Here is a 10811-nt window from a genome sequence, read left to right as displayed (position 1 = left end):
GGTGAACTCCGAATCCCATTATGCATTGCAACGAAAATATGGCAGCACGCATAGCCGGCAAGCGCAAGCACGATCACATCTTATCTATCATAATCAATCAGTATAAACATCTATAAACCACATTATACTTTTTATAATATATAATCTGACCTTCAGTGCACCTGCTGTGATATAATCTGTTGTAAAGTGTAAAGTAAGATTTGTTTTAATTACAGCGTGCATTAAAGAACTCACACTTGGGGGGGGGGGGTGGGTCCATCAGTACAGGAGAAACTCACATGCAAAAAGGTTAATTAGCGAACTGTCCAGGGTCAGGCTGTGGTTTGTTGATAAGTGGTTTAATAACTGCCAGTTTGAAAGTTCTATTGAAATATTGAGAAGCGGTTCTGAGAGTACAGAAAACACCTCTTTCAGTACCTTAGCTGGTATAGGATATACTATACATGTTGTTGGTTTTGATAATTGTACAAGTTTTATTAGCACTTCTTGACCTTCTTGAACTCTTTATTTGGAAAGAAATTCATATAGTCATTACAAATAAAATTGATACCATTAGATAGAAAACTGGAATTATGCAACCAAAAGCAAAGCTATTGTATGGCTTCAGAACACTTAGCATATAGCAAATGATTCATATGGTCTACGTTTATGGTGATTTGTGAGATTTTTTTGAAGCTTGATAAACCCTGGTTATAATATGCTTTCATTGGAAAAGAGCTGAGAGAACAAATGTATCTAATGTTCAATAGAAGAAAGTAATGTGGTTTGGAACCACATGAAGATGAAATGATGACAAAACTTTCATTTTTCTTTAAATAATTTTCCAAAGAGTTTCAGCAAGCCTTATATATTATAAATAATATGACTAAACTGCTTCCTAAGACTCCTAGGAGGGCAATGGGTTTGGTGTCCTGAAGAGCAGTTCAAGAAATCTCAAATGCAATGTACTGTATGTGACAAGACTCAAAACTGTGAGGTCTAAGATGCTGGTGAGACATGTCCGTGCTGATGGGGTGCTCACAGGAAAAAAATTCAAACACTGGTTTTAGACATAAAACCTCTTTTAACCTTTCCAAAGCTTGGCCTTGTTTTGGCAGTGTTGAAAGAAAACTCTTATGTCATAACAAGACTACATTCACCCATTTATGAGCATTAAAAAAAAAGGACAAAACCACTGGTGCATTTGTGCTGCATATATTTATTCATCAAATCCATAGACATAGAACTGATTATATCATAAGTTTTTCCTAAGAAAATTTTGAATTGGTGAGATGATGTTTTAAGAGCACCTTGGCACCACAGATTGTCAAACTACATCATACACATTGTTCATGCCTGTGCAAAGCTATTTTTAACATCTATGTTTCTGAAACAATAATACTCACTATCTACCATCCATCTCTCATAAACTCTCAAAATCATTACTCTCATCGATTGTTTTGATGTTTGCTGCTGTCTTATGCTGCCCTTTTGCTGAAATGCCTCACATTGTTATTTATCACTTAACTTCATAAATGAGCTTGAGGAATGTCCTCAAGCCCTTAATGGCTTAAGTAAAATTAAAATTGTAAAATGTTATTGGATAGAACGCAATGAAATCAAGTTTTGACAAAATGTTCTAAGATTGTGTTGCTTTGGTTCATTTGAAGTAAACTGAACAACCTGTAAATATATATATATATATATATATATATATATATATATATATATATATATATATATATATATATATATATATTATTATTATTATTATTATTAATTTATTTATTTTGTGTGTGTGTGTGTGTGTGTGTAACGGACTCAGGTTGATTCAGTGATGTAAAATAATAATTCTGACTTGGGTCAAAACAGTTATTTTACCACGTGATTTTACCACTATTTTTAGATTAACTTTTTTTTTCAGTCTATTTTCAAATCAAATTGAATGCATCAAACCAGTATGTATAATTAATATTTGATATGACACACATTTGGTGTGAAAAGGAAAGAAAAAGTAAGTTGCACACTTAACATAGGTAAATACATCTGAGCATGCACATTAATCCAAAATATTATATATTTATTTTTTTGTTTGTTTGTTTGTTTGTTTCAGATAAAAAAAAAAAAAAAATTCCAGTACTCAAAAAATCTGTAAATAAATAACAAAGTTTGTAGACCACCAAATGTAAACTTTATAAATGATATAAATCTAAAAAGATTAAGTGAAAACATTTTAGCAGCATTCAGAAATAAAAGGAAAAACAATAGAACAGGGCTTAAAAGTATGTAAAGCCTTCTCTCAGTTTGGCAAAATACTAAAATTCCTTAAGAAAATCCACACTTAACATTTAAAAACATCAACAGTCCACTTTATAAAGTCAAGTGCACTATGCATGCTGCTCAACCCCTAGAGATCGCTTGAAGAGTGAGATCAGAGCAGGCCAATTATGCTGGTCTCATCTCCACTATATTGGGGATTTACAGTTAACGGTGCTAATTATTTCAAAACAACAAAGGAACACTTAACATACAGCCTACAAGCACTCACTGCAGGCACCTGCTTCAAAGGTTCTCAAGATTGAGTCTTCCTAAATAACAGGACTCTTCTCTTGATGAAAGTCTGACATACCCTCTGTGAAATCGGGCACAACTGTCACTAATCAGTGATGCTGATCACTGATGTTTTATCATTTTGAATTATAAAGAACCTCAGAATTAAATGCTAACCACAGAAATAATCAGGTAGTTAGCATCAAACAGGGGTCCCTCACAATGGGCAGGGTTTAGCAGGTTAAGTGGCAAGGCTGTCACTTCCGAAGCATCCAATACTGCCACTTAGGTAAGAGACCTGTGCATCACTATGTAGATATGCCAATGAGTGTCTTTAGAGCGACGTGGCTCTAAAACCCTTTGCTTTCAATGAGAAACCTTTGGAGTCACAGACTGATCACACTGTGAATTTGACAACAGTAGGTCTAAAGTTCTGCAGCTGAAATTAGTCTGTGCTAATCATAATTCAAATTCAAAGCTACAAGTATTGTTGAATGTATGGGCATTTACGAGCTTTGGTTTCTGAGTGAAATGCCCATGGAGGGGCACCAAAAGTGAGTTGTATGTTTAGTAGTGCTGTTAGTTATATTTAATTGTGATTAATCACTGTAGCGAAGACTCAGGGGCAGTAATGTTAAGATCCATGTGCAGTTTAATAAGGCAAATAAATAGTAAAAACAAAGTAACAAAACAAAGAGCAAAAACAAAGGCAGGCAAGGGATTGGTACACAGACAGGCAGTCCAGAAAGGCAAACAAAGTAAGTCCGATAGGCAGAGGGGTAATCCAATAAACAGGCAGTAAATCCAAAACACTCACAAGAAGGCTGGGGAATTCAGAGAACAGGCAGGAGTCAAACACAGGGTAATCAATGATAGTAATAACGCTCAGAATTGTAGACTAGGCAAACAAGACTTCGCGTTGAATGTGTGGAAACTGGGAACTTAAATAGACAGGGATAAATGTGATACAGGTGGAAGAGTAATCAGTCTGACTGGAGGATTATGGGAAATGTAGTTCGTGAAATGTTAAAACTCAGGTGATGGCGACCTCTGGCGGTGTTCGGGGGAGATGGCAGGCACTGTGGGTGTAACAGAACCCCCCCCCCCGCGAACGGCACCTGACGTGAGGAGGTTGTCTACGTCGGGGTCTACCTCGACCTCTGGGAGCGGGTCGATGAGGGAAATTGTGGTGAAACTCAATGATGAGATTAGGGTCACAGAATGTCCTCAGAATTAGCTCAGGAACATAGCCTTCCCAGTCTACCAAATATTGAAGTCTCCGACCCTGGCATCGAGAGTCCATGACCATTAGATTGTGGGTGATAACCTGAAGTTAGACTCACGATGACGTCGACTAATTTGAAGAATGAGGACCAGACGGGAGGTGAACTGGGGACCACGGTCGGAGACAATGTCCTCAGGAAAGCCATAAAGGTGGAAGACATAATGAAACAGGCTCTCTGCACATTCCATGGATGAAGGAAGTTTGGGCAGAGGGATGAATCTACAGGCTTTAGAGAATCAATCCACCACGGTTAGGATGGTAGTGAAACCCTGCGAGTTGGGTAGATCCGTGACGAAGTCCACTGCAATATGGGACCAATGACGTCAAGGGGCAGGAAGAGGCTGAAGGAGACCAGACGGGAGCTGTCGAAGAGATTTAGTGGTGGCACACACATTGCAGTTTTTAACATAGTCAACTACTTCAGTGGCTAGGTTTTCCCACCAAAACCGGTTTTGCACTAACCTGCATGTAGCTTGAGGGCCTGGATGTCCCAAGCAGGTTGAGTCATGAACCCACTGAAGAACCCTGTTCCATAAGGAACTGGGGACAAAGACTTTGTCAGGAGGGCAGCCAGCGGGAGTTGGTTCTTGGTTCTGAGCAACAATGAGAGTAGGTGGTATGATGGAATTCACAGGGTTGTTGTCATGGAGGAATAATAAATGCGGGACAGAGCATTGGCCTTGGTGTTCTTAGACCCAGGTTGAAAGGTGATGGTGAATTCGGATCTGGAGAAGAGACCATTGGGCTTGGCGAGGATTTAGGCGCTTGGCCGATTTAATATATTCTAGGTTACGATGATCCGTAATCACCAGAAATGGATGGTGAGCTCCCTCTAGCCAGTGTCTCCACTCCTCGAAAGCCGTTTTCATGGCCAAGAGTTCTTGATTGCCGACATCGTAACTTCTCACGGCCAAAGATAACTAGGTTGAGTAGAATGCACAGGGATGGAGTTTAGTGGGAGATCCTTGTTGCTGGGAGAGTACCGCACCTACTCCAGAGTCAGAAGCATCTACTTGTAGCATGTAGGGTCGAGAGGGATCAGGATGATGGAAAATAGGAGCAGTAGTGAAATGATGCTTGAGATCATCAAAGGCTTGATGAGCGGAAGGTGTCCAGTTTAATTTTTGGGCTTTACCATGGAGCAAAGAGGTGAGTGGGGAAGCTACAGAGCTCAAATCTCGAATGAAACGTCGGTAGAAATTGGCAAAGCTGAGGAAGCATTGTAGTTCCTTAATAGACACCGGTAAGGGCCACTGCAGTACCACTTGTACTTTGGAAGAGTCCATGGCAACCCCCTTGGGAGAGATTATATACCGCAGGAAGGAGATGGTGGACTAGTGGAACTCACATTTCTCCATCTTGGCATAAAGCTGATGTTCATTGAGGGAAGGCGAGAATATAAGGATGTCATCGATGACTAGAACCCACTTGCCAATAATGTCACAGAAAATGTCATTCACGAAGGCTTGGAAGACAGAAGGACTATTGGAAAGTCCTACAGGTATCACCTGATATTCATAGTGGCCAATGTGTAGGGAAGGCCATTTTCCATTCATCCCACTCCTAGATGCGGATCAAATTGTAGACATTATGAAGATCCAGCTTAGTGTAGATTTTGGCATTTCTTAACTGCTCTAGCGCAGGTGGTACCAGAGGAAGGGGGTAGCGATACTTGATGGTGACAGAGTTCAGGCCTTGATAGTCAATGCATGGACGAAGACCCCTGTCCTTCTTTCCTACAAAGAAGAAAGCCGGCGAAGCTGGAGAGGTGGAGGGTCGAATGAAACCCCTTTCTAGGGATTCTGCTATGCATTCTTCCATAGCTTTAATCTCTGGCTCAGATAAGGGGTAAATTTGTCTGCATGGAGGAGAAGAGCCTTGCAAAAGGTCAATAGCACAGTCACAGGAACGGTGAGGAGGAAGTTGGGTAGCTTTAGCTTTACTGAATGCCTCCCGGAGATCTGAATAAAATTGTGGCAGGGTCGACATCTCCTTTTCTGGGAGGATAGTTGTGGTACATACCAGAGGGAGAGAGATGGGTTCAGGGAGGTTGAGGCAAGACTGGAAACAGAAGGTACTCCAACGAGTAATTTGTCCATCTCTCCAGGAAATCTCAGGGTTGTGAAGTCTCAGCCATGGTAAGACAAGAACAATCGGGTTTTTTGGAGAGTGAGTGACCAGGAACTGAATTTCCTCATGATGAAAGAGTCCAATTTGGAGATGAATGGGTTGAGTTATCTGCTGAATCTTGCCGGAGCCCAGGGGTCGTCCGTCTAGCGCTGCGACATGTAATGGAGGGACACAAGGGACAAAAGACAACCTTAGATTCGTGGCGAGGGCCAGGTCAATGAAATTACCAGCAGCCCCAGAATCTAAGATGGCTGGCATCTGCTGTTCACTATTCTGAACATGCAATATGACAGACAATTGAAACTGATCAATATGAATCAAATTAGAGAATTCAAAGCTCACCGTCGCACCCCCCATCCTAGTAGGGCAGGCAGCCAGTAAATGTCTCGACTGTCTGCAGTAGATACAAAGTCTCTCTTTGAGACGGCATTGTCACTCTTCGGTGGTGAGGGAGGAACAACCCACTTGCATGGGCTCGTGAAGACTGGTAGCAGCGATGTCAGAAGGAATTGATTGTAGAGAGCTGACTGGACGACGGGCTTTGATCAGGTTGTCCAGGCGAATGGGGAGTTTGATGAATTCATCCAGAGATCTTCCCTCATCACGACATGCTAGTTCCGTTTGAAGGTCAGGGTTTAGTCCTTTACGGAACAACAGTTTTAATGTATCCTCCACTCACACGGTTTGTGCTGCTAGAGTGCAGAATGATAAAGCAAATTCAGCGGCTGACATATTATTCTGCTTTAGACACAACAGAAGTTCTCCAGGGTCCTTACCACCCTCGGAGTGCTCAAAAACTTCCCACAAGCGAGTTAGGAAGTGAGACAAAGAACACTTTAAGATGTTTTCTTGACTCCAAACTGCCGTAACCCAGTCTAGAGCTTTGCCTGACAGCAGTGATATAATGAAGAAAACACGAACTTCATCGTTGGGATACATGTGAGGTAGTTGCGACAGGAAAAGTTCACATTGTAACAGAAATTCTCGACACTTACTGGGTGATCCGTCAAACTTCTCTGGAAGAGAGAGTCGAGGATTAACAACAGCCATAGAGGGCGTTGGGCTGCAGGTGATACTGCTAATGGAAACCCCCTTCGGAGATACACATGGGTTGGGTTGCACGGATTTGAAGATTTCTTCCGTGATAGATGTAAGCTTGCACAGCTGCTGATGGTGACTAGTCAGCATGGCTGCTTGCACTGAAACAAGCTTGTGTAACTGTAGAAAAGCTGCTGGATCTAGGTTTGGCAAAGTCTTCTGTAGCAAAGATGCCGGGGCAGTAGTGTTAAGATCCATGTGCAGTTTAATAAGGCAAATAAATAGTAAAAACAAAGTAACAAAACAAAGAGCAAAAACAAAGGCAGGCAAGGGATCGGTACACAGATAGGCAGTCCAGAAAGGCAAACAAAGTAAGTCCGATAGGCAGAGGGGTAATTCAATAAACAGGCAGTAAATCCAAAAGTCTCACAAGAAGGCTGGGGAATTCAGAGAACAGGCAGGAGTCAAACACAGTGTAACCAATGATAGTAATAACGCTCAGAATTGTAGACTAGGCAAAAAAAAAAAAAAAAAAAAAAAGAAGACTTTGCGTTGAATGCGTGGAAACTGGGAAATTAAATAGACAGGGTTAAATGTGATACAGGTGGAAGAGTAATCAGTCTGACTGGAGGATTATGGGAAATGTAGTTCGTGAAATGTTACGAACTACATTTCCCATAATCCGCCTCTGGCGGCGTTGGGGGGTAACAATCACATGATTTTTCATAGTTAATCGCAAATAATTGCAGATTTCACTTATATTTTACTCTATATATACTTATATTCCTGTCAAAATACATATAGTTCCTTTTTAGAAAATAAATTTAAAAAAATATATTAATAATGTTTTCTAAAAAATTTCTTAAAAGTATTTTACAAAAAAAAAAAAAAAGAAAAAAGAAAGAAATGCACCAAAACTGCACCAATTCAAAGAACATTAACCTTTTTCCAAAGTTTCAACCCGTTCTCACTCCCTAAGCGTCCAGTTTTGATGCTTGTGCAGAAGCCGTCCACGTCTGCATGATGATGCCAAAGGTGCCCCTGGTGTCCTCTCATTGATGCGGTAAGAAACCCCATTGTTTTCAACGAGAAAACTTTGTCATCATTTGTCAATCTTTGAATACTATTTTGTGTGCTTAACTTCAATGTTTTATAATACTTATAAATAAATTAGTGTGATATTATATTATACAATCATATATAATATTTTAGAAAGAGACACTTAGAAATTGATAATTTGATATACATTACACTATTTATAGATATTTTAGGACCCAACCGCACATTTATGCCTAAACTCAACCAGTTCTCAACAATAGAAAAGACGTAACAAGCAGATAAAGTACAGTCACAATCATTTATTTATAAAAATGCACTGTAATAATATTCCAAACCATACGATGACATTGTGTGAGTTGCAGAGAGAAACTGAAAGTTTTAATCTGTAAAAATATTCCCTCTCCGTGAAGGCATCCTGATCCTGTGTCATCCTGATTCTACCAGCCCGTCTCGTTCAAAAAAGACATGTACATCTGAACTTGAGGTTGTTGTAATCGGTCACAAGACACACACGAACTAATGGCATAATAATGGCATTGACATCAGAGACTCTGATGTCAAACCCACGTCATTATGCTTGAGGCGGCAAATTTTGAATGTGTTATAACAAAACATGTTAAGGTGGACGCCGGGTGACCGCGATCAGTGAATAAAAATGTACATTTAGGTTTGTTCTTCACGTAAAATGATTGAAAGACTCTGAATACACCCGGAATGAAACGGGTCACTTCAGTAGTGCAGGATGTGTACAGACAGGTTAAATAGAAAGATAAACAACAGATTAAATATTAACCACTGTGAATAAATGTTGCTGATTTTAAATGAAATGAAATCATACCCCCAACACGTCTTGGGATTGAGAACATGTTGAAAGTTTAACTTGGAGGTTGACTAATTGAAAAATTAGGTTAAGTATTCATTGCAATGGGCATTAAATCTCTTAAACTCTCATTCCCCACAATATTATTCATGGCTATCCACTGATCATTGGCCCCAAATCACTGGTGTGTGTGTGTGTGTATGTGTGTGGACGGGTTTGGGTGGTTTACAACGACTTTATTTTAGGTTACAAACTGGTAACTACAAGGTTATTATGCTATAAATGTGGTTTATGAGGACATTTCTAGTGTCCCCATAATTCAAATCGCTTAAAAAAACTAAACAATGTTTTTTTTTGAAAATCTAAAAATGCAGAATGTTTTTTGTGAGGGTTAGGTTTAGGGGGTAGGGTTAAGGGATATAATCTATAGTTCGTAGAGTATAAAAATCATTATGTCTATAGAAAGTCCTCAAAAGGATAGCCGCACCAACGTGTGTGTGTGTGTGTGTGTGTGTCAGTGTAATAACCCTTGGTGGACTCATCGCAAGGGTTTCGCCATATTTCAACCAGTGTTTAGAGCTGATGTACCTTTGCATGCATGCTTGTCAGGGTTTTTTGTTGTTGAATGATTTCTTTATTTAATAAGGAAATACTGTAAACTAATGTCTTACAAGCCATTATTACAGTCTGTTACAGTATTCCCTCCAGTGTACTACTCAGTTATGTTCATGATGCTTCAAATGGAATGAATTCTTAATTAAACAAATGTGATGCCATAATTTCTCAACATTCTAGTGATTCAGACACGCAAGAATGTTATAGTCCCAGCAGCTTGCGATTAAACCCAAATATAGAGGTGTGAGTTAAAGACCTTCCATTTTAAGTATTCAGACATCACAGTTGCTACATAGCAGAGGTATTACTTTATTACACAGATTCCAGCCAAGTGTCTATAGAGTGACTAAAGGACCATAAGGACAATTCAGGAGTCCTTGAAGAAAAAAAAATCAGACCACACCGGCAACACAAAACACTAAATTGAAAAGATAATTGCATTTGATTGTGGAGGAAGGAGTAATTGTGTGCTTCCCAGCAGCAAGTCTCTCCAGCTTGATTTAGTTCCTTTCACTGCAAGTCATAGTGCTGCATTGGAACGCAGTTTGTTGTCTCATCAAATAGAGCAACAAAGCCGTTATCAGGGGCTATATACAAATAACCATCTTTCCCCTCATTTAGGCACATAACAGCAGGTAAAAATGAAGAAAACAAAATCATGTATGTGAGTAGCAGCTTTAAGGCAAATTGAACATTTGTTTTCAAGATATTCAATAGCTACATTATTTAAAGTCCCCTTGGATTTGCTTGAGGAGTGCAGTTTGCTTTGCTGTTTCGTAGTATTGCCTATGAAAATAACAAGGGGTAGCAATTAATGAAGCGCTTGTACCATTGTTATTTTTAAAAAAGAAATTTATAGCCAATAGCCTTTAGTTTACATTAGCCCTAACCATTAAGTTCTGTGTGCTAGACTGAAGTAGGCAATGTTAGGGGGAACATTCTCAATCTAAAGAGCATTTGATTAAGCAAAATGAGTAAGTGCAGTGTGGGAAATATATTTTTGGTTTGAATATCCAGAAGAGTTTGTCAATTTTAAATGTGTACAGGTGCATCTCAATAAATTAGAATGTCGTGGAAAAGTTAAGTTCAGTAATTCAACTCAAATTGTGAAACTCGTGTATTAAATAAATTCAATGCACACAGACTGAAGTAGTTTAAGTCTTTGGTTCTTTTAATTGTGATGATTTTGGCTCACATTTAACAAAAACCCACCAATTCACTATCTCAAAAAATTAGAATATTTTGACATGCCAATCAGCTAATCAACTCAAAACACCTGCAAAGGTTTCCTGAGCCTTCAAAACGGTCTCTCAGTTTGGTTCACTAGGCTACACA

The sequence above is a fragment of the Myxocyprinus asiaticus genome, chromosome 26 (assembly GCF_019703515.2).
Source record: "Myxocyprinus asiaticus isolate MX2 ecotype Aquarium Trade chromosome 26, UBuf_Myxa_2, whole genome shotgun sequence".
Classification (NCBI taxonomy): Eukaryota; Metazoa; Chordata; class Actinopteri; order Cypriniformes; family Catostomidae; genus Myxocyprinus; species Myxocyprinus asiaticus.
This window is presented reverse-complemented; position numbering follows the sequence as displayed.